At 37.6% G+C, this 25,740-nt stretch overlaps 1 protein-coding gene and 1 long non-coding RNA gene across 4 annotated transcripts in view; one reads left to right on the top strand and one right to left on the bottom strand.

Annotated features, from left to right (window-relative positions):
- Positions 1–25,740, top strand: part of LOC116462231 (cAMP-specific 3',5'-cyclic phosphodiesterase 4D) — an 810,743-nt gene that overhangs the window by 702,424 nt on the left and 82,579 nt on the right. The window lies entirely within an intron of this gene.
- LOC131382366 (uncharacterized) overlaps positions 11,778–25,740 on the bottom strand; it is a 28,699-nt gene continuing 14,736 nt past the window's right edge. The window contains exons 2-5 of the long non-coding RNA XR_009211780.1: positions 23,089–23,254; positions 20,159–20,255; positions 15,090–15,132; positions 11,778–12,207 (exon numbers count right to left, since the gene is read on the bottom strand). This is a non-coding gene — a long non-coding RNA (uncharacterized LOC131382366). The remainder of the gene's footprint in view (positions 12,208–15,089; positions 15,133–20,158; positions 20,256–23,088; positions 23,255–25,740) is intronic.

Genomic DNA, 25,740 nt, shown 5'->3' with positions numbered 1-25,740 from the left:
AAATTGTGTGTGTGTGTGTGTGTGTGTGTGTGTTTTGTAAGCCTCCTACTCCTTCTCAACAAAGCATTTCAAGGAGCCATTAGCAAATTAGAATTGAAACTCCATTATGTCTCTCAGGTCTTCTGATCAGCTCTTATTATACTTACTCTTAGTGAAATATTCTCTATTAATAGTGAGAAGTAAGGAACTATATGATATAATAAAAAGTGCTCTAAAGGAAGTCAGAACATTGTGTGGAAGTCCTGGTTCCACCATTAATAGTAAACTCTTTGAGGACTTCCAATTTCTCCGGGACTGGTTTTCAATCTGTATAATTAAGGGGTTTAGGCTAGACTCTCTCTTTATTTTTTGAGGCAGTGTCTCACTCTGTCACCCAGGCTGGAATGAAGTGGTATGATCTTGGCTCACTACAACCTCTGCCTCCCTAGGTTGAAGCGATCCTTCCACCTCAGCCTCCCAAATAGCTGGGATTACAGGCTTGCACCACCACGCCTGGCTATGTTTTTGTATTTTAGTAGAGACGAGGTTTCACCATGTTGGCCAGGCTGGTCTCAAACTCCTGGCCTCAAGCAATCCACCTGCCTCGGCCTCCCAAAGTGCTAGGATTATAGGTGTGAGCCACCATGCCTGACCTAGACTCTTTCTAAAATTCTTTTCAGTTTCAACCTTCTATGGCTTTTGGATTCTTTTATTTCTTATACTTTCGTATTACTGAATCTCATAACTCACTTTTTCCTCCATTTCATATTTTCAACTTTTCTAGTCTAGAGCTCTGCACAAGTTATTACTCTGCCCTTTTACTACTACTCCAAGGTAATTCATGTTATATGTAGATGTATATTAGCCATGACAATAAATCTACATACTGTATACAAATCTTTCCAGAATTTTTCAAAACAGAAAGTCTTTCTTGACTAATTTGACTAATCATTTATTCCTCATATAATAGTATGAAGTTATTGACAAACATTCCTTGAATTATGTGTGACAGAATGTGCTGGGAGCTTGAATCAGTACATTTGTTTAGGCTGCATATAACAGAAGGCTTCATTTAAAATGGCTTAAATAATAAGAGATTTATTGAATTATATAATAAGAAGATAGTGATAGAATGATTGTAGTAGTTCAAACATGCATCAAGAATCCAGATTCTTTCCTTCTTTGTAGTCACCTATCCTCAGCACTGTAGTTTTTGATCTCAGTTTTATCCTCTTATGGTCTCAAGATGACTACAGCAGCTCTAAGTATATTTATACAACTTCCTTTTCTTCTGTCACTTTTTAAGAAAGATAAAATCTTTCCCAGAAGTTCCTTAACAGATTTCTTTCTCAGATCTGTATTAGAAACAAATTCATCATTTGCTTATATCTAAGCCATTCATTGGCAAGAGAAATGCTATGAAATTGGCTGGGAAGTAATCATGGTTCATCCTGGTACTGGGAGGGGCCTGATCTCCCTTGAAGCACCAACTGCCTGACACCTGAACAAAATCTAGTGGCTACTGGGTAGGGAACAACAGTGTCTTTACAAGTTGGTGCAGTATAAATACATTTCCATAATTTGAATCAAGCCTACCATCTCCTCCTCATCTCTAACCCCCCGCCCCACCGCCCCCCGCTTTATTTTCTATATCTTCAGCAACTTCCAGAAACTTCTCATTCTTCCTTAAATACACATTTTTGTACCTGCCATATTTTGCACGTCCTCTTTATCGGCCTGGGATGCACTTTGTCACCTTTGCAGCCTGGTAAAACCATCATTGTGCTCATATTTCAAGACTCACCTCAAATGTCAGCTCTTTAGATCTGAACCCTTCCTGAATTCCCCGACTTAGCAGGTCAAGTGAGTTGTTCTCAGCTTTGTACTTCTGCTATAGATCAGTCCTCATCATTTTATAACTATGTATTGACCTGTTTACTCCTGAGAATCCTGTAGGGATGGGACTCAGTCCCTTGGTATTTGTGTTCTCAGAGAGATGATGCTTCATACATACCAACTGTTCAATAAAGTTTGTTGAATTAATATAGTTAAAAGCCGATATCTTTCTGTTACAAGTTCAAAGCCTAGTGATTGAAGATTTTTCTTTACATTATTTAAATATATGTAATTTGGTGAAATATTTAAAGCAAGTTTCATTACATCTGTTCCATCTAAGCGATTCATGACCTGCCTACATTCTAAATGACAGGAACCACAAGTAACTCAGTCAGCAGGCTTCAGAATCAGTCATCCTAAAAGATATTGCAGGTCAATGGCTAATACACTAACAAAGAAAGAGCTTATGCAAATAAGTAAGGAAAATACTGTTTCAGTGTTAAATCATTAAAGACAAATTCAGACTACTCACAAAGAAGATCTATACATGCCAAGTTAGAATAGTAAAACAGAAAACAAAAAAACAACATTGAGACCTCTGATTACATCTATAGCAATTAACACATCCATTTAACTCCTCTGCCTTCAGAAAACCATCAATGGATGTTTATAGGCATAAATGACAAGGACAAAGAAAGTGGGAAGGGAGATAACAGCAAAAAAATTTTGGAAGCTGAAACACAAGTATACAAGGGGTAACTGCCGTAGTAGATAGTTACAGTAGAATCCTGTGCTAATATTAGGGAAAGTCAAAAAGAGTAATCCCATGAATAGTGAAGAATAACCAAAAGACTCAGAAAGCAGCCATATCCAGCACCTAAGAAAAATGGGGTAAAGACTAACACTATTAAAGGAACAGTTAGACCTGCAGGTCTTATCTTATGCTCTATGGACCTATGTGGCTTTCCCTTCTATATCCCAGCAAGATACTGGACATTCATTCTCTGATGAATGTAAAACAGTCCCTAGACAAGGGGAACCTAGGCAGGTTGAAGACTGAGTGCCATTCTGAAAACAGAGGGATTAAATAAACACTTATATATTTGTGTTCATGATAACACAGGGCTTTTTAAATTCTGTTTACCACTATGTCTCCAGTGGCTAGAATAGAGGCTGCCCAATATAGATGCTCAAATATTTGTTGAATGAATTCTGAAGGTTGAAAGTCCCAACTATCTTCCCCCAGTCAGCTTCCAACTATGCTTAAGCCTTCTGGACAGGAGATTGATATAGCCTTTGGAGAATTCACCAACCCAAGAGAAAAGACCCAAAGATAACGGTGCAAGGCATTTCTGAATGAAACTGCTCAGTTGGATCATCAAGAAGTGGATGTAGTTGACAAATCTTACCTATGCAAACAAAGCTTCCAATCTGACTTTTAGTACTGTAGCCTTAAATATGAGTAGACAGATAAGATTCATCAAATACTTAGAAAAACTAAATGAAAGAAACCAAAACAAATGGAAAAAGACCAACTTTAAAGACGTACAGATGTTGGCTGGGGGCGGTGGCTCACGCCTGTAATCCCAGCACTTTGGGAGGCCGAGGCGGGTGGATTACCTGAGGTCAGGAGTTTGAGACCAGCCTGACCAACATGGTGAAACCCCGTCTCTACTAAAAATATAAAAAAAATTAGCTGGGCGTGGTAGTGGATGATTGTAATCCCAGCTACTCGGGAGACTGAGGCAGGAGAATTGCTCGAACCCAGGAGATGGAGGTCACAGTGAGCCAATATGGTCCCACTGCACTCCAGCCTGGGTGACAGAGTGAGACGCCATCTCAAGAAAAGAAAAGAAAAAAAAGTACAGATGTTACAGGAAGAAGGTAACTTATAAAGTATCATCAGAGAGAGGAGAAGAAATACACCTGATATTGTATTCGTAAATATTAACATTGCTTCCACGAAACAAAAGCAGACGCTATGAAAAAAAAACCACTCAGAGAATAGGAAAAGAGCTCTTGGAAAGTAAAAACATGATAGAATAAGTTAAAAACTCAATAGAAGGATTGAAAGGTAAATTGAGGACATCTCTATGGAAATGGAGCAAAAATACAAAAAGGTAGAAAATACAGAAGAAAAAGTGGGAAATCAGAGGACCAGTCCAGGAAATCTAACATCTAAAATCAGAAATTCTAGAGAAAAGACAAAACTGCAGGAGGACAAAATTGAAGAAAAATTTCCAGAACTCATTAATTGGAGCATTTAGCATAATATAAAGTATTAAAAAAGAGACTTGTGACTTGTTCTAAGGATCATTATCATATCATATAGAAGGATCAAAAATCAAAAGGGCATCAGACTTCTTAAGATTCATTTTGAAACCCAGAAAAGAATGAAGTGATACCTTTTAAATTCTGAAGGAAAATGATTCTCAACCAAGAATTCTATATTCAACCAAATTACTGATGAAGAGTGAGCATGGAATAAAGATTATTTCTGAGGTGCAAGCCTTTAAAAAATGTATCTCTGACGCATACTGACTCAGGAAACTACTGGAAAACGTGTTCACCAAAAAAAAGGGAATGAACTCTAAAAACATTACCCTTGGGATAATAAGGAAAGAACATTCCAAAGTGACAGGTGAGCAAGAGACATAGAGAATAACCAATCCAGGTCAAAGAGGCCTCTGGATGAGATTTCTTCAAGAAGATGAATTTAATAAAATTCTTGATGTGTTTGAGCCATACTTAGATTTTTGCAATATAGGGGAAGTTTGGGATGGAATTAGTGATAAGTATATATGGACACCTAAGGGAACAAAGAAACTAACAAAAGACAAGAATTTTCAACAAGGAAAACAAAGAAAAAAAAAAAGGTAATCAGGGTATGTTACATAGTTTAGCTGCTTATAGTTTTTCTTTGGTTCTGCTCATGGAAACACAATGACTATCAATCTAAGTAAAACTATAATATATTAGAAAGATGGGTGATGAGAAGTGTGAAGTGTTGCAAAGGTAAATCCTTATCTTCCACTATGAAGTATCAATAAGCAATGCCCAAAAAAATGAACTATTAAGAAGTAACCATAAAGTTACATCATTTAGAGATGGAGTGGAGTATTGCAAATGAATCAGCTAAAATATTTGAAAATGGGTACCCTCTGGGGAGTGGAAGATATATGTATGTATTGTGAGTGGGGGATGCAGTGTAGGAGATTTCTTTTTTTAATCCTTGTGGTACTACTTAGTTCTCTAAACTATTTGCATCTATAACTTTTCTAAAAATAACATTTAAATTTAAAAATTGATGACTCTTGTAATAAGTTCAAATTGAAACAAGGAGATAACATAGTTGCTAAGTTTTATTTTTTGACATATTTATAACATTGTATATGTATTAGTGAGAATACCATGTAACATTACTCTCAAGCAGTACTTCTAAAAGTAGAAATTGCTGTAATAGTTCTCAAAAACTATCTGGCAATACACATTAAGAGGTATAAAAATGTTTATTCCTTCTGACTTAGTAATTCTGCTTCGGAAATCTCTTACGGTGATCTACCTTCTAGAAAGACTGGAAATAAATACATCAAAATGTTCACAGTAGTTATCTCTGAGTGGTAGAATTATGGGTAAAAAAAAGATGGCTTGTTTCCATTTTTCTTTTGCACCCCTCTGCATTTTTTCCAAATAATCTATAATGAAGACAGGCTCCTTTTATATTTGGAAATAATTTCCAAATATAAACATTTTAATTTTATAACATTTTAAATTTTTCAAAACACTGGTCCTCATAACAAGAAAAGTTATTCGTTGCAACCACACTAGACCGGGTTAATGGTGCCAAGAGTGGAATGTGGATAAAGGCTGACAAGGCCATCTGGAACTATGAGTCATTCCGAGCTTCATGGAAGAGAGGTTTCCTGCATGCACTAGCTGTGTTGACTGTGACTGCTGTTTTCCTGGTTGCTCAGGAATCACCCAGGGAAGGAGAGGGCTTCCCCACTGGATTAGGAAAAAAAAAAAAAAAAAAGCTTTATGTTCCATAACAGAGTCTACAGATAGGGTGAGTAATAAGGGATAGATTTTGCTAAGGTAGAACAAAATGTTAGGAAGCTGGTACGAGCACCACTGAAATATCCCTATGTCAAGTTTTAGTCTTTTCATTGCATCTTCTGAACCTGCTAGAGATGCTTTCACATGGAACATATTTGCTGTAAACTTTTCTTTATCTTTTGTTCAATGCTGTGAAGTTTGCTAATCTTGATGAACCAAGTCTCTTCACACTGAAAACTCATTGTAAAAGAGGTAAAACTGTGTTTCCATGGTATGGGGAATGGAGAGGTATAAGGAGGAAGATGGATTTAAATTGATTTTTGGAATGCTTGCTTTATTTTATCAGTTAAAGAAAAGGTCTAATGGATTATTTAGATAATGTTATGCTCCCACTGCACTGATCTATTTGCCATTCCTTTAAGAAACCATTTTGATTCTGACTACTTGAATTTGCACATTTTGTTCCTTCTCTCTGGAATACCCTAACAAATTCTTTCTGCCTGATAAACTACTTACTCTTCCAAGTCAAGTTGAAATGTTCCCTTCAGTGTGAAAACTTTCATGACTCAAAAAAATAACAATTATAATAATTACAGTTTGATGAGCTACCTGGCTGTTTACCTAATTCTCACACCGTTAGATGAGTGAGGTAGTTTTAGGCTAACTTTAAAAAGGAGGAAACTGAGATTTACAATACTTGGGTATGTGGCCCAAGAGTACATAGCTAGATTTGAAACCCAAATCCAAACCCAGGACTTCCTGCCTAAAGCCCCTTCTTTTTCAAAAACTACATTACCTATTGATTATTTTGCTTTACATTTGCTTACATGTTTGTCTTCCTCAGTGGACTGTCTTCATTCCTTAACAGGAAATAAATTGTCTTTTTTGGAGGTGTTACATTTTTGCATATAACATTAATAAGATTAAAATTTTCATTTGTTGTTGACATTCTTTGTTTGACTCTACACTCCACGGGATAGGATCCTTGGGCATAGAACCCACGAATGCTTTGCTCATCACTGAATCCAGCATCTGTCAGTGTTTGCCATATATGAATTGCTCAATATACATTTTTAAGTAAATAACTGACCTAACAAATGAGTGAACAAAAGAACAAATGAATAAAAAGACTCAGATCTAGCCCCTAACAAAAAATACTTAAAAAAAAGTTTTAGTGTCTCAATTGTCTGTATAGACAATGATTTCACAAGTTCACGTGAAATACACTACCAATATCAACAATCATGTTAAATCAAATGAAATCTATATCCTCTAGGAATGCCTGTGGCATGGCTTAGGTGCAAGCTTTACTTATGAACAATGATACTGAGACTTCACAATAATCACCTTTACAGATGTCAGACTTTGCATTTCACACATGCTTTTAACCTAGAGCTCAAATAGGCAGTTTTAAGCCCTGGACCTCAAGTCAATGTGGTTCATGTTTTGTCACTTCAAGATCTACAGTTGAACTTCATTTTCATAGTCTTAGATGGTTTTTCATAAATTTTGAGTCATGAAAAACTGACAACCTAAGAGTCTCCAAGTACCTTTTAATATATGCAATATTTTACCCACTTAATTAACACATGTTTATTTGATAACTAAAAAGTTTATAAAGTCTAGAAATAAAGAAAAGTCCATGTCCTTTTTCTGTTTTGTTTTCTTTTAAGTGAAACTCATGAGAAATAAGAGGGCAGAATACATTAAACTATTTCTTCTGTAACAGCACAATTCTATATCAGATTTTAAATACTAAAGAACATGCACAGGGATAACAGCATTGACTTCAGTTCTAATATAAATAAGGCAGGAAATTGGGTGAAACCAGTTTTTCCTCTAATCTTACGTGGAAAAAAATGTGTCATTTGTCAAACCCATATGAATCCAATCTGTTTGGTTTATTCATCCATGCAGTGACATTCAGACTCCAAAAACTGTATCAGAAACCTAGTCAATATTTAAATGCCATCATATAGATTAGAAATGGAATAAGGTTATATGATAACTTACTGCACTTCAAAAAAAGTACTAATTGAAACATATTGTCAAACATATATCTTTTTCTCTCTTTAGAAACCTATAGCTATTTTCTGTCTTTCAGCTCACACTTCAGAAAGACCTATTTTTTCTTCTGTCTTAGTCCATTCAAGCTGCTATAACAAAATATCATAGCCAGGCACAGTCATGCCTGTAATCCCAGCACTTTGGGAGGCCGAGGTGGGCAGATCACTTGAGGTCAGGAATTTCAGACCAGCCTGGGCAACATGACGAAACCTACTCTCTACTAAAAATACAAAAAATCAGCCAAATGTGGTCACAAGCACCTGTAATCCCAGCAACTCAGGAGGCTAAGGCACTAGAATCACTTGCACCTGGGAAGGAGAGGGTGCAGTGATCTGAGATCATGCCACTGAAATCCAGGCCGAGTGACAGAGCAAAACTCTGTCTCAAAATAAATAAATAAATAAATAAATAAATAAATATAAATAAATAAATATCATAAGCTGGGTGGCTTATAAACAACATAAATTTATTTCTCACAGTTCTGGAGACTAGAATGTCCAAGGTCAAGGCACTGGTAGACTTGGTATTTGGTGAGGGCTCATTTCCTGGGTCATAGATAGTGCCTCTGGCTTTGTCCTCACATGGTAGAAGGGGCAAGGCAGCTCTCTTGGGCCTCCTTTATAAGCCATTAATCCCCTTATGAGGACTGTGCTCTCATGACCTAATTATCTCCCAAAGGCCCCACCCCCTAATACCATCACATTGGTGATGAGGTTTCACGTCATATGAATGTGGGGAGGGGCACAAACATTCAGACTATTGTATCTGCTATTTGCCACAGAGTGAAGAAGAAACCACGTCTTACAAATAAAAATCTTTCCATGGTCCCCCACCACATAAGGACATGAGCAACTTCCTTTGCTAGTCATTCGTCTCTCATAATCCTCTCCAGCCCATCTCTGCAGCCTCATCTCCACCCACACATGCATTCTGCTGTAACAAATGGTGGGCAGGCTTCCAAATGTACTGTGTTCCCATGAAGTTGCACGTTTGCCTATGTTGTTCTCTTTGCCTGGGTCCCCTCCCCATCTATTCACTCCTTTCTGCACTTCACCCTTGCTCTTCTTGTGCCCTAATAGCTCCTCCTTTTGTGACACATCAAAAACTGCCCACTGTAGGAAGCCCCTCCAAGACTAAGAGTGCCTCTCTCTGTGTTCCTGCATGTGCTGTTGGAGCCCTTATCACACAGTTGCTCTAGAATTGTTTGTTAGCTTGACCACACTGTGAGTTTTCTTAAGGGCAGGGACTTATTCCTCTTTGCATATCGGGAATCTTACCCAGTGTTTAGTACATACTACGTGTTCAATAAATATTTGTTCAATGAATCAATGAATTGATAGGTTTTCTTTTAGTAGAAGGAATAAGGTACTTTTTTTAGAACAGCATCTGAAAAGCAAGCAGGAAAAATTGGGACATCTTTGCTTAAGGTAAAAATGCTTTAATGGGGACCACCTTTGAAACTCCATCTACTTGGATCCTTTTAGTCTCCTTTATGAGATAGGAATATTAATTCTTAGATCCAATTAAAGAAGGTCTAGTTACCAAGGAACAAAACAAATTGGTATAGAATGGACTTTCTTATAAGAGAGTCCCAAATCATAGATCATAAGGACAATCTTATGTTGAAATGTCTCAATAACTTCCAAATGCTGACGTGAATGAAATCATCAAACAGTGTGAGTCAAAGGAAGAAATGGGATTCCTAAGTTTTCATTGTACTCTTTGACTATTTTATTGGTGTACAGTCTCTTGACAATTATTTTCTCATCTTCTTTCCGAAGGAAACTTTAGATTTAATATGTTTATTCAGCAAGATGTTTGGAGATAGGTATACACCCTAAAACCACCATTACAGTCAATGCCATAAACTTATTCATTGCCTCCAAAAGTTTCCTCCCATATTTTTGGGTTTTTATTGTTTTGTTTTCCTTTCATGGTAAGAACACTTAATATAACAGCTACCCTTTTACCAAATTTCTAAGTATACAATATAGTATTGTTGATTGTATACTTCTGTTATACAGCAGCTTTCCAGAACTTATTTTGCAAGACTAAAACTTTGTAACCCTTGACCACATCTACCAATTCCCATCTTCCCCCAGCCTCTGGCAACTACCATTCTACTTTCTGCTTCCATCAGTTTGACTATTTTGGATTATACATGTAAGTGAGATCATGCAGTATTTGTCCTTCTATGTCTGGTTTATTCCACTTAGCATGATGTCCTCCAGTTCCATCCAACTTGTTGTAAATGACAGGATTTCCTTCCTTTTTTAGGGCTGAATAATATTTCTATATGTGTATATATACACCACATGTCCTTTGTCCATTCGTCTGTTGATGGACATTTAGGTTGCTTCTGTATCTTAGCTATTATGAATATGCTGTAGTGAATATATCTCTTCAAGATCCAGATTTCAGTTCTTTTGGATATATACCAAGAAGTGGGACTGCTGGATCAATTTGCTTCCTGTTTTGAAAGTAGGGCACCCTCTGGACATTTCTACAACTGAAGTGATTCTTACTTTTGGAAGTCAGGCTATTTGTTGGAATGGTGGGGAAAAAAAACTAGAGCTTAAAAATAAATCTAAAGTTGGAGAGGGGATTATTACTGATGGATGCATTAATTCAAGAGTTACTGATACTCTAAATACATTTTTAAAAGTTGTTTGATTAACAAGTCAAAACAGATGGTTTAATGACATTTTAGAGAGGATTAATAGAGATCCAGCTGAATTAACAAATCACCATGGTGTGCAGAATATTTAAAATTCACCACTAGTAGATTTATGGCATATTTCTGGGTATTTCATTCCCATTTGGTTTATTACGATAAATCACTGGGAAACGGGTAGCCTGTAGGACATGACAGCAAACCACACTTTAGCAGACCAGCATCAGGGCTGCATGGTTTTTTAGGAGACTATGTAGTCTACCTAGCACAAAGTGGCCCAGTGAGAGCTTGGTTGGCTAGGACTTTCTGGCGGTAGCCCACAGAGCTCACCTGAAAGAGTACCAAGGATGAAAATGTCATCTTGGCTAATTGGCCTGCTAGTTGATGTAAAAAATAAACAATAAAAAAATTTCCAGCAAAGTTTAATATTTTGAAGGGGGCAGAAATTAGCATATTTTGGGATCCTAAATCTGAATTTGTGTCTTTTTCCAGACTTTGTCAGAGTCTTTGTCTCTCTCTCCCTCTGCCCCCTCCATGTCTCCCTCCTTCTCTCCCTCCTTCTCTCTTTCCTTTCCTGGTAAGTATAATAGAAAAACATATTTTTTTTCTCATTTTTTTAACTTAATAACAACAGCAACAATGACAACAGTCAAACTCTTGAATTCTGGTCACAATCCAGATCAATAATTTTTTCCATGTAGTTACCTTGGAATTAGGTTCTTAGCCCCTCACTGCTCTTTGTATATTTCTGTACAATATTCATCAGTTTAAATAAGTACTTCAATTTCATACCAAAGTGCCAAGACTATCCCATTTTCACTCATCTTTAACTTTCTTCTTTTTCATTTCCCACAACCCTGCCATTGCCAAATAAAACTGATTATCTCTGTTTTTATCTTTTCTTTTAGACTTTTTAAGGCAATAAAAACTTGGCTTGCTCAGAAGGCTGATACACTGAGTGTTAGAATAACCCAAAGGATAGAATGCTTTGAGTCAACCTATGGGTATTTTTGATCACGTATATCCATTTTTAAACCTGCCATTCATGATGGATCACTGACCCTGGCCCTGGCCCTGACCCATCTCAGAAAGTTACTAGCACCATTACTGATTAACACTTAGACTGTTGGCTTGAAGTTTAGTAGCCTGAAGGAAAATTTCCAGAGGCATTATAATAAGGAAATTTAATTAAGAGTTAATGTTGACTCAGGAATATTAAGTATAGCATTGATCCACAGTGTTGCTAATGAATTCATTATGCTGCAAATGCAAGTGATTTGTTAGTACATTGGCCAATAAAAGTGAAATCTGTCTCAACAAGAATGTTGAAAGAAAGAAGGCAGTGAAACTTTCATCTCCACTGGGAGTGAACTAACTTGCCAAATCTGGGTCATCAATCATAGTAAAATGTTCAAAACAAATCATGCGTCTTTCATGGTTCACTGTATTCATCAACACTTTTGAAGTCACCAGTCTAGAGTAGTCGCCTTTGGCCAAGTTTTCAGTAGCCTGTGGTTTGGGCAGTAAGCCTCAACTGTCTTTCTCAAGGATATGTTCCCAGGTGGTTGTACTCCATGGGCCATTTTCAATCAAATCTGAAAGGACAAAAGGGCAGTTCTGTTTATATGAAATGACATCATATTATAACCTCAAAATTGTTGTCTTAAAAGTCAAATCATTATCTAAAAGGTCTCTTAGAATTACTTAGAGCTTGAATGCAAAAGACTGAATTTCCCACTCACGTACTTCACCAACACTCACTACATAGGCAAAAAAGTATAGTAAGTGTCACTTATGTGAGCCTATGTATGTATGTATGTAGTGTTATAGCGGGTGGGGGTGGCGGGAAATACAGCTCAAATATGAAATAATTGAATTATTCATTGCCACTGTTCTGATTGCCTTTAAAAAAAGTTTTATCTGGAAGTTATTTCAGACACACTGGAAAGCTTCATGGGTAGTGCAAAAAAAAAAAAAAAAGAACACATGCATTCACTCATTGTAAACATTCCACCTCATTTGCAGTATCACTCTATGTGCACATACACACAAATATACATACACGCATGTTGTCTTTTTTTCTCTGAACCACCTGAGAGAAAACTGCACACATCATGGCCCTCTATTCTTAAACTCCTTGATGTATTCCTCCCAAGAACAAGGACACTTTTCTGTATAACTGTAGTCTCAAACATCTGATTGCCTTTGAATGTTATAGCATGACTTATTTATACCTTTTTACTTCGAGTTCTAACTCAGATACTGAGCTATAGAAGAACAGCTCAACTATTAGTTGAGGGATAGCTCAGATGTCTGAGGGAAAAAAGTCACATCAGTAACATTTTGAATTTTGCAAATATACACAATATGCCAATGTATGGGAGATAACTAAATACTGGTTTTAGAGAAAATAGATGAGTTAATATAAATAGAGATTCCCTTCAATTAATAGATCTTATATGTTTGGTTATATGTCTTATCCATGCTATTATAGCTAGCTAGCATTCATTAGGACAGCCAGAAAATCTTGTCTGTCTGTATTTTTATACTGTTTTTCTTCTTCTGATCAGCCAATTCCAGGTTTTGAAATAATGAAGTAGTTCCTACTTAGATAATGCCAGTGCCTTGCTCCTTAACAGTAAGCAGTGGAGAAGCAGAGTGGATGCTGGTGATGCTGCCTTTAGTCCTGGAGGGAGTGTCAGCCAGTGGGTAATCATTCTGACCCTGCAACACAACCATCCCTTCACTGAAATAGGCAGTGGTAGGTCTCTACTCAATATGGCACTTATAGCCGTTTTATACGTATTATCTTAAAAAAATATGCAGGCTTTCACTGCTGTGAACAGATAATTGATATTTATGTTTCATAATCTGTGAAGATAGCTAACACATTTCTGACAGTTGCAATTTTTTTTCCCAAAAGGAGTTTGAGCATGCCTATCCCTCTCTACCCAAGAATATTGAACAGCATTTCTATCTATTGGGGAATCTGAGTGAGGATGACAATGTGTCAGGGATTAGAATGGAAGAGTCTCTGTAAGAGGGAGGTGTGATGCTAGAGCAATTTATGAAAATTGGGTCCCCTGGTAACCGTGGTGGATGTTATACAGACAGTCCTGCAGAGTCATCCACAAGGCTGACTCATTGACAATGTACACATGGAGGTGGGCCTCGAGTGTGTGCAAATAACAAGTTTACTGCTGCAGGCAAACTCTTCGTTTATTCATTTGACAGATTTATATTGAGGGGCACTGTTCTAGGAGCTGAGGATTTGGTAATAAATAAGATAGCCATGGTCTGTAACCTCACAGAGCTTACACATAAACTGTTTTGCTTTAAAATATTGCACATTCAGAGGTGCTTGCGTCCGACCATATGACTGCAATATGTCCTTTGATAAACCTTTCAGGCATGACTTGGACCCACCAGAATTTAGCTTTAAAGGTATCAGATTGACAGGAGGAGAGAATACTGGCTTTAGATGACAAATCATGGAAATAATTATGAAAAGACTCCAGTTTTTAATGACTTTACAAGAATAGTGTTCTTGTGAGACTATTGAATAAGAAGAAATATATGAACATTTGTATCGTTCAACTGTCTAACTGATACAAACACCAATAAATATATGGACATCCTTATCATTCAAGTGTCTAATGAGTGAGGGACACTTGCAGGAAGTGCAGGAAGGAGAGCCTCCCAACAATGGAAACAGTGTTATTCTTCATGGTAGGGAGACCATTTTTTTGTTCCTCACAATGACTTCCAGGCTGGAATGATTTCCAAGTAGGGCAGGGAAGACAAATATCTGAAGCCTAAGGGAAGCTCCAGGGTGATTCTTATAGTTTTGTTTGGCAGATTTTCTAAAAAGCATTGTCAGATAGTTTTGGAGCAAGCAGTTTAGCCATCTACTACCACACAGTATATTCAAATCAGAGTAAGCTGGAAGAAAGTCATCCAACATCCAAATCTCAGCCTGGCCTATGTGAACATACTTCTTCTTAAGACTAAGCTATAGGGGTACTATGCTTATTACCTCGGTGTGAAATAATCTGTACACCAGCGCCCCTTGACATGCAATTTACCTATGTGACTAACCTGCACATATACCCCTGAAACTAAAATTTAAAAAATTTTTATAGATATGTTAAATTTGAGATGTTTATTGAACATCAAAGCAAAAATGGTGAATGAACAGATATATGACACAAAAAAGACTAAGGTGTAGTCCTATATCATGAGTGAATAGGAATTTTTTGTTATTGGTGTTTGCATTAGTTGAGATTTTATTCAGCAGTAAATAGATTTAAAATAGAAGTGGCTTAAGGAAGACAGATATTTCCCCTTCATGTAAAATCTGAAAGTAGGCAGTCCAAAGTTAATATGGCACCTCTATCCAGTACAATCTTCAAGGACATGTGATCTTTCCATCTTATTGCACTGTGAGGTATACCCTCTGTTGCTAAATTCAACTCACCATCCAAAATGGCTGCTCCGACTCCAGCCATCAACTTCACATTCTAGCCAGTAGGAAAGAGAAAACAATAAATACAGGCAGATAAAAAGATAGATGACAAATTTCTTTTAAGGAAAGTTTCTAGCACATCTATATAACATCTACCTAACACTTCTACTACCAACTCATTCACCAAAACTTAGTTATATGGCAACACCTGGCAACCAAGGAGGCTGTGAATTTTCTCTATTTTGGGCAGTCACATGATTACATGAAAATTGATATTTGAAAACAAGTGATGAAGAAAAGCATCAATATTAGGGGGGACATTTAGCAGTCTCTGCCACAATGTTGCCTATTAATAATGCTGCATACATTTTAAATATTTAATATCAGTCTGCAACACTCTATTTGCAATGTAATGTATAGTATAATATTTTACCATATGAACTTAGTAGCTACGGTGTTCAGGAAAGTTGTGTTATTTTGTGCTAGAATATTTTACCTGCCCTAGGTAAGGGCCTAAAGATAAAATGTGCTAGACTAATTCATTTTAATGGCATATAGCAAGAGATTTCCAGCCTTAAAGATTGCATCTCCACCTGCAATTTGGGAAAGGAAAAACTGATAGCACAAAATAAAAGTAGTGGGAGTCCTGAAAACTGTCTGATGCTCTTCATGTTCTTACCAACTCATATCCTCATCTAAATTTGAATCACAGGTACATTCTGACCTTGTCGTAGAGAGAGTCCTAAAGTCTCATGAGAGAATTACCGTGCTTGTTCTAACAAGACTGTGTTCCAGCAGGCAGGCCAAAATTTGATAGCTACAAATAGGGAGATTTGAAAGGAAAGAGGTGGGGGAGGTAATTACTTTTAACTCAACTGCATCTGGTGGATTAAGGTAGACAATATTACCATTTTGCTGACAAGAGGCAGACATGGCACTAAAGAGGGAGAATGAGCAAGCACAGAGCTGATTTAATTTCCAGTGGGGTTTATGGAAGCGCCAAAACATGATGTAGCCAAATGTTCCTAAAAGTATGAAGTAATTTAATTTGTTCCATCATTACAAGAACTTAAAGCCAAGCACAATTACATCCCAGTAGTAAAAGGAACCCGCTGAATTGCCATTGTTATTGACTGAATGAAGTGAGATTTCTGATTACCTTGTCCAGCACATTTTAATTTCTGTCTGTCCATTTATTCCAAATCACATTACAGGGCCTTAACTGATCTTGACAAAATAAGCTACATTATTAAGGTGCAGTTTAACCTGAGAAGCTTTAATTACTAGATTAGAGTTTTCAAATGGGCATGTCTTCTAGATTTCAGTACATTTAGGGATGTAATTATTAGAGATTCTTTGTTTCTTATGTGCAAAAGAGACCCAAGTTTAAGGGGAAGACTTAAACTTACGGATTTTTTTTTTCTTCCACCAAGAGTCTCTTTGTAGACAGGTGTCTGTTCTGTTGGGAGCGGGCTCACACCTCCTGAATGCTGTGATTGAGAGAGCTGCCTCCATAGTGGAAAGCCCTTGGTAGAGGGTAGTACCCAGATTTCCAAGGGGAGGGGATTTGGGCAACTTAGTGATGTACAGTGAACCCTCTCATAAGTAGGGTGTCTAGATGATTTAGCATTCAAACCAGAACACTTTTTAGAATGAAAGGCAATGCTATTCATAATTATAACAGGTATAACAGGCATAGACCTGGGAAGTTCCAGGCCAATTGGGATGTATGGACTCTGTACCTATAAGGAAGACAAGGCAATAGATATATAAACAAATAAATGTAATAGTCATTATAGGTATCTGGAGAATGAGAGGCTCTATAGGACACTGGGGGTGGGTGGGTATGGAGAACAGTCACTCTCTTAGGGATTTCTCTCCCCTGGCACAAAAGCTACACTAATCATGTGACATCTCAGAGCATGAAGTTTGTAGCTCCCTGAACCATATTCATATTCCTCTAACAGTCCAGTTAATGATTCTCAGTTGCATTAGAAACTATGGAACTATTATAAGAAAGAAGCCTTAACAGGGGAAATGTTTCATGCTTTTTCAATTTTCAATTCAACAAACATTTATTGGATACCTAGTATATGACAGCCAGTGTTTAGCACCAGAGATCAAAAAATGAATTCAATATGGTTCCAGCCCCAGAGAAATTCAGTCTAGTAATAAATGCATAATTGTTATAGACTGTTTAGTGATTTAATAACTTAAAGAGTTAACTTCTGATTTGGTTCTCATGCATCAAACATAATATTTGCCAGTCTCTATCTCTACAAAGAGCCCTGGATTTTTTCCAGTCTCCTACTAATGCTAGATAATATGGCAAAATACACAGGCTGATCAGGCTGTTTTAGAGACTCTTTTAAGCCAGAGATCTTTTGTTTTCCAGACTGCTAATTTATTTTTTTCCACCCAGAAAGCCCTTCCTACCATCTGAGCTATTCTGACCAAATCAGCAAAGACAAGCTACAGAGATTTAGGATGTCTGGGCTAAAAAGGTTTGCTTGTTTAATTAGATAAATAATTTGAGAATGCTTTCCAGGATTACTGTTCCTAACTACATTGATAAATGCTGGGAAGACTATCTCAGTTATCCAGCATTGGATAACAGACTGTTGGAGAAGAGCGAAGCTTCAGTGTGAGCTGGGAAAGATCCCAAAAATCCTAACATGCTCTAGGTTCCTGCATATAAAATTCACCATCATAGTGACTTTAGGACCACTTGCTATTTTTCAGGCTTGCTATTTTACATACATAGTCCTATTTAAATAATTTTCAAAATCATACTGTGATATAGGTACTGCTTTCTCCATTTTATAAATTAGAAAACAAGCTAGGTTAATTCACTTTTATGAGGTGCCAAGCTAGTTAGTCAGTGGCAAAGCTCAGATTTGGAACAAGGACTGCCTTACTCCAAAAACTGTTCTCTTAAATTTCAGTGTTTGTAAGGTCCCTCACTGCCCCAGCATAACCCAGCATTTGGTCCATTCAAGGATTAAGAGGAACAGGGGTCTGCCAGCCTTGTTTCTGCAGAAAGAAATGGGGGAGGCAGAGCTGGATCTAACCAAATAACCAAACAGGTTAAATTTAAGTGCCAGGTTTCTGTGAAGGAGAATTATTCCAGCAATGGTTTCTCACCTTAATGAATTCATTTCTAACCATTCTTTGCCCTGCAAAGACAGCAGGATCCTGGGCCCACAGGGCCCAGTTCGTGGAGAGGAGAAAGAGGCAGATAATGGGAGCAAAAAGTGAAAAATTCAAGCTGCAAAATGTAACGGAATTCTCAAAGTGCTGGGTTCTCTTCACTCCCTTCTCTGGCAGCTCCTGTTTTTTCTCCTTTGCCTCCCACAGTTGCCACTTTAAAAAGTCATTTTTAATGTGGCACATGTACACCATGGAATACTAGGCAGCCATAAAAAAGAATGAGTTTATGTCCTTTGCAGAGACATGAATGAAGCTGGAAGCCATCATTCTCAGCAAACTAGCACAGGAACAGAAAACGAAACACTGCATGTTCTCACTCATAAGTGGGAATTGAACAATGAGAACACATGGACACAGGGAGGGGAACATTACACACCAGGGCCTGGTGGGGGTCGGGGGAGCAAGGGGAGGAAGAACATTAGGACAAATACCTAATGCATGCGGGGCTTAAAACCTAGTTTGGGTTGATAGGTGCAGCAAACCACCATAGCACATGTATACCTATGTAATAAACCTGCACGTTCTGCACATGTATCCCAGAACTTAAAGTTAAAAAAAAACACACACACAAAAAAATCCTTTTTAAACATTGTCTCAGCGTCCAGTCGGTTGAGTTTCTGCACTTTTAGAGACTCATGCCCATTCTTTCATCCTTTGCTCCAGTGGTTGTGGCTCCCTACCACCTCCTTACCCTCACTCCTAGGCTTCCACTTTAGAGAATTTGGAGAACTGGGGAAAGAAAAGACTGTTTTGTGCATGGTGTGCCTGCAGCCTAGTGCCATGAGCTGGTTCTTGCCGTGTCTGAGCCACCAGATCCACTCTTTCTGTGGTTCACACGCTATTCCCTCTAACCCAGCCAAGCTTGCAAACTCTGATCATGAACTACCAGGTGGAAGGGGGCATGGATATTCTCCCCAGGAAGCCTGGCTGGAACCTCTGAACTTTTCTGACCTGTGCATGCCTCTACCACAGCACACCTTAATTTCTTTTGAAATCACTGCATTTGTTCATTTGTTAGTTGTTTGCCTCTAGATGGTAGACGCCTTGAAGCCAGAATTCTTCTGAACTAAGCTTTGTAAGTTGAGCACCTCATAGAATACCAAGCTTCTTGTATTACTGGTGGGGTTCAACAAGTATTTGTTGAGAAGTGATGAATCAAGCTAAAGTTTAAGTAGGCAAAGATGAATCATGTCATAACCTCTAGTTTCCCTATAGAAAAGGCTATAGAAAAGGCTCCTTGCTAGGTAAAACGAAAACAGATGAAGTATGTGGTTTCTCTTCAACTTTGGGACTCATCACCCTGAATCTCTCAGTTATCTCAAGACTGATTCCCTCCACCCTGGAGGGCCTCCCTGCCCCTCCTTTGTACAGCAGTGAAAGGCAGAAATTGAATAGAAGGAGGGAAAGAGGGAAAAAGGTCTAGATGATCAAGTGGCAAAAACAAATAACCCAGCATGAACAAGTATGCAGAGAGGGAACTCTGAGGAAACTTGCTGACAAAAGATAGAGATGGAGGTGGGGTCAACCACAGGGGATAATGGGGGCAGACAAGTCTAAGGAGGTAGATTTTATAGGGACTTCAAATAGATGAACTGAAGTTTGGGGGAGACCTAAAGGCATTAAAAATCCAATATAAGGTCTTGATTAAGGACAGATATCATAATAATTACTATTATAATACAAGAGGTGCTTTGGGAACATAGGCTATGTAGGAGGGATTGACAGAGGAAGGGAGGAAAGATCCAGGAGAATGAGGGCCAAACGGAAAGGTGTCCTTCTCCTGTTCATTTGCCAATGAAATGCTTAGGATATATGGTGGTCTGCTCCCACCCTCCACAGTACTAGCCACTGCACCCAGAATGCCCACCAACCTTGCCATTCATTCATTCACATGGTCTATCTGGCTCCTATAGGCATTTCAGTGAGTGGCCGCTGCTTTATGTGTTCTGTTGGTAAACTTGTAGTACCCTGAGAAAACACACATTATGGAGAAATTACCGCAAAAAAATATGCACAGTAGTTAGCTCAAATCTTTTTATATGTTCTACTCTCACGTGAAGTAGAGAAGTAGAGGCAGAACTTTTTAATTATAAAAAGGGAGGAAGAGAGAAGAGGGAAACAAAACTAACATTTATTAAGTAAGGTAATTTCTTACCTCAGTGTTTTCAAACCAATTGGTAGATTTCAAAATCAATTTAGTGGGTCACAATTAATACTTTAAAAATTAAATAAAATAGAAAACATCAGAGTGAATCATACATAGTAAGGATAAATATTATTTCATGTTAAATTATGTTTTAATTCTCTGTATTGGATCGAATACATATTTACTCTTGTGTGTATGGTATATACTGTTCCTATATATACATTTCCTTTATATTATATATATATATATCATTCTTTTTATTGGTTTAATTTATACTGAAATGCATGGTTTGTTAAAGACTGTAAACAAATTTTGCCATGACTATTATTTATAAAACAGAAGAGTTTCTTTAAATAGGAGTCCACTGCTCTCCTCTACCTTTTAAAAATAAATATAGGTATAAAACCTTTTTGTACTTTTTTTTTTATATTACTGAAAGTCAGCATCCACATGCCTTCAAAAGTGAGCACCCCTTACTTTAAACAAATCTACCAGGTCATAGTATAAAATATAAATTTTACTGTAGTTTACTGTCAATAAACTTTGTAAGCCACTGCTTCATTTCATTTAATCTTCCCCAAAACCTTGTATGAGTGGAGTCTGGGGATTCAGAAGAAGACGGTGGTCTTCACAGAAGTTGAAATTCTCTACTATTTACTTTTTTTCAAAGGTCTTGTTAGCTGTGGCCCTGAAGGTGATGAAGAAAGACACTTTCAAGGTGGACAGGTACAATTATTGAGTCACCAAGAACAAATTTGAAAAACAAAATATGCCGATTGAAATTAGCATGTAGAACCTAAATATCCAGAAGCTTCTTCATTGAATAAATTTGTAGCAAAAGTTTATGTAAACTGAATTAGTAATTCCTAGTGAAATAGTGGATGAATTGAGAATAGTGGTGCTGGTAAAAATGGAAAAAACTTTTTTTCTTTTGAGACAGACTCTTACTCTGTCCCTAAGGCTGGAGTGCAGTGGCACGATCTGAGCTCACTGCAACCTCTGCCTCCCAGGTTCAAGTGAGTCTTGTGCCTCGCTTGAGGCGCAAGATTAGATTTAGCAGAGATGGGGTTTTGCTGTGATGGCCAGGCTGGTCTCAAATTCCTGGCCTCAAGTGATCCGCCCACCTCGGCCTCCCAAAGTACTGGGATTACAGGCTTGAGCCACTGTGCCTGGCCAAAAAAAAAAAAAAAAACTTAATTCATAAAACTTAATTCAACAATCTAAGAGTTATACTTCAAGAATGAAGATATATAATGAAAATATGAAGTCTTCAGAAGGACACACATATAATAATTAATTTTAGTAAATCTCAAATTTGTCTCAAATCAAAAACCTGCTACTCATATTTTGTCTTAATTATCATAATTTAAAATGTCTACACATTACATAATACTATCTAATAAATATGCCCTAGAGATTATGTGTGTGTGTGTGTGTGTGTGTGTGTGTGTATGTACACCCATTATGTTTTCAGACAATTGGAAGAAAATTGTTACGCAATTGTTTTTCTTTTATCAAGGAGCTGTCATTTAAGTGCAAAGCTGGAATATTCAAAATAAAATTTGGGCTTACAAGATCAGGGCATGGCAAGACCTATCCAGATTGCTGTGGAATAATATATACTTCCAAAAGCTAATCTTAAGGATGAAAAACACATAAATGACGTGCCTTCTTCCTCTTGCTTACCTCAGTGACTACAGTTTAAATAATCTAAAGTAGCAGATACCATCAATACTGTTGCTAATTATGCTGCTTTTCAGAGTTGTACCTCTAGTAGTAGTGATACCACTACTAGTGTCAAAAATACAAGATTGTTTTGTTAATTTTGACCGTGTTTTAAAAAAAGACAGGGAGGAGATGAATTACTATTAAAAGCAGCTCTTATATGTTACATGTAATAGATGATAATTACAAGTTTTTAACAAACAACACATTTAAGTTGAACTGAACCCCCAAAAAAGACAGAGATATGAATATATGATTTTTAGATTAAAGTTAGTTTTAACATTCAAATAAAGTGTGGGAAAATGGCCTGGAGGCCACCTTCTAGGGAATGTATTTTTAGCCCTATTTTACAAAAAGAAAACTGAGGTACAGAGAAGTTAATTTGCCCAAATTTGCCCCATGCTCGCTAAGTTGCAGAGCCAGCATTTGAACCTCTGTTCCCAATGTCATACTTTCTATTGCTTGTAACTGTCATCATAGACCACTAAAGTGGATACCTCCACAGCTCTGCTTTTCACTGCATCTGGACTGCCACAATAGCTCCTTAGTCTCCATCCATCTCTCTTCTCCATTCTATCCTCTTACATTACCAGTGCACTTATCCAATTCCCACAATATCCCTTAGCTCAAGGCCACACATTTAAGTGTTCAACTCTATTTCCCTTCTCCTCCCTGGAATGTGTCTACTCCACCCAGCCCATTTACTGCCCACACATACAACCTTTATTCAGGCTGCAGACATTTCTTACACCTGAAAACAATGCCAGCGGACTCCCTCCTCCCACAGCCATTAAAACCACAGTCTTCCTTGAAGACCTACATCCAAGTTCACCTTCTTCCTGAAACCCAGCACAGTGAGCTACAGTCCATACCTCCCTCTCCCTGCTGGAACTACAGTAGCACTCCCAGGCTAAATGATTTATATGCTACCTTACACTGTCTCTAGGCAGCAGCCGATCATGTGTCTGATTTTCTCAGCAGGTTATTATGGTTCCTTCCAGGGCCCGGGCTGCTGAATCTTTCATGTTCTTGGATTTCACAGCAACTGTCACATCAGAGAGGCTCAATAAATATGTATGGATTTTTTGACTATTCTCTTTCAGGGGGAAAAAATGAGAGAAAGAAAAGAAGAAAGGGAGGGAGGAAGATTACTCTCTGACCATTTCTCAATAGCATACAAAGTCAGGAGGAAGAGAAATAAAATGTCCTTAGTGGAGATTTCAACCATCTGGGAACCTACTAAACACATGTATTTGTTAATGTTTTGGACTTACCTGACATATAGGTATAGGTATAGGAAAACCTACTCCAGGTATTCTTCAAGAGGTGATAGTTGTTGTATGAAAAATGCATTCTAAAATCAAACAGGTTTAGATAATGCTTGTTAATAAAATTAAATATGTCATTTTGCTGTGGACCTTCCAGCTTTTGGTAGGTTCATGTCCATTAGAAATCACTGTAAAAAGGCTACATATACAATATTTCCCAAGCTTGTTTGACCGCAAAACGTCATTAGTAAGGAGAATCTTATAGGGACAATATTGATTGGTACATTCTTTGGGAAATATTTGAAATGATCTTCCCAGTAACCTCAGTGTAAGTGATGCTCTGTCATTAACCAATGACAAATACACATTCTTCCTACATAGCTGACTTTTCATGATTTGGTGTGGTCTTGTAAAACTATTCCATTTTGTTGCTGTTTGTTTGTTTTTGAGACAGAGTCTCTCACTCTGTTGCCCAGGCTGGAGTGCAGTGGCACCATCTCCTCCACCTCCAGGGTTCAATTGATTCTCCTGCCTCAGCCTCCCAAGAAGCTGGAACTACAGACATGTGCCACACACATCTGGCTAATTTTTGTATTTTTAGTAGAGATGGGGTTTTGCCAGGTTGTCTAGGCTGGTCTCGAACTCCTGACCTCAAGTGATCTGCTCGCATCAGCCTCCCAAAGTGCTGGGATTACAGGCGTAAGCCGCTGTGCCTGGTCTAAAAGCTATTCTAAATCATAGGTTGTTCACTCACATTTGGCTCAGAACTGGTTAATATTTGAGGGTTGATGGTGATGACAGAAAAATAGTAACTGTTTTAGGACTGAGAATCTGTGAAAAAGGAAGGAAACTCTCAAATATTAACTACCTTATTTAAAATTAACTTATTTAAACAACTCTGCAAAGTGGTTCAGTATACCTACTATTGATTGAATACCTTCTATATGTGAGATACAGCCCTTGGTACTTTACATTTCTTATGCATTTCTCATAATATCCCTGTAATTCTCAATGTATACAATGTGCTCAGGTCTTTTAAATGGCTTATTTCAGATAATACAACTAGAACAATGGCAAGGCTGGAATTCAAGTTCTGAGTGACTCAAAAGTCCATGCTCTTTCTGATCTATCACACTATTTCCCATGAAGAGCTCTTATAAGTTGTGGATTCTTCTGTGTGTATAATAGCTTTCTTAGCCAAATCTAAATCTCCATAGATATTCTTGTAAAATTATAAAACTAATTTATCTTATTTGTGTATGGAGCCAGTTCATATACAACTGGATAAGCCAAATATAACTGATACACTCTTGAGTTCTGAAATTTGTTCTCTATAATGCATACACAGTTAACAAATGCAGGTTTACCAGTAGGCCAACATAGCTTATCACTCATATGTGTTGCTTGTAATGCAAGTAATGTGATTAAAAATTGTACATAAGAAATTACCTTTCTGAGACTCTGTTCATAGCCTGTTTAAAAGGGCCTAGTCTTTTGGGGACATCTTTTGTGTGTTTTTTCTTTTCTTTTCTGTTTCTCTTTTTTTGGGACAGAGTTTTGCTCTTATTGCCCAGGCTGGAGTGCAGTGGCACAATCTCGGCTCACTGTAACCTCCGCCTCCCGGGTTCAAGTGATTCTCCTGCCTCAGCCTCCCAAGTAGCTGGGATTACAGGCACCCGCCACCACGCATGGCTAATGTTTTGTATTTTTTTTAGTGGAGACAGGGTTCATCATGTTGGCCAGGCTGGTCTCAAACTCCCGATCTCAGGTGATCCACCTGCCTTGGGCTCCCAAAGGGCTGGGATTACAGGCGTGAGCCACCGCACCCGGCTGTGTGTTTTTTCTTAACCCCAGTCTTCAACTGGAACAAATGTCTCTTTGGCATCACTTCTTAACCCTTAGGTATCTCATAGTGAGAGAGATATAAATGCTAAGCAGAGATTTATGAGAAAGTTAAAAAAAAAAAAAAAGAAGAAAGCAGAGATAGCGATTCTGAATAAAAGATTCTAGGGCAGTGTTGATTAAAATGATTGCTTTCTTTTCTTCATTCAGGAAAGTATTCTTAACTTGGAGTCCTTGGTGACTTCAGGGAAGTCAGCGAACACTTTCAGAGTAAAAAATATTGATAATATGAACTTATGCTCATTTTTCTGGGGGTGTTTGCATCAGATGCACCTTTGTGCATTCATCTGTTTCTCCCAAACATCATACTGGCGTATTGGTGAATTCTTTTAAAATTTTACCCCATTTTGTAAAGATCATTACATATGAATGATATATCATAATACTTGTCATTTTTATTTTAATGTTGATA

This window comes from Hylobates moloch, unplaced genomic scaffold, assembly GCF_009828535.3.
Source record: "Hylobates moloch isolate HMO894 unplaced genomic scaffold, HMol_V3 SCAFFOLD_23, whole genome shotgun sequence".
In the NCBI taxonomy this organism is placed as follows: Eukaryota; Metazoa; Chordata; class Mammalia; order Primates; family Hylobatidae; genus Hylobates; species Hylobates moloch.
The sequence above is the reverse complement of the archived record's forward strand: the minus strand, read 5'-3'. Positions and strand labels throughout refer to the sequence as shown.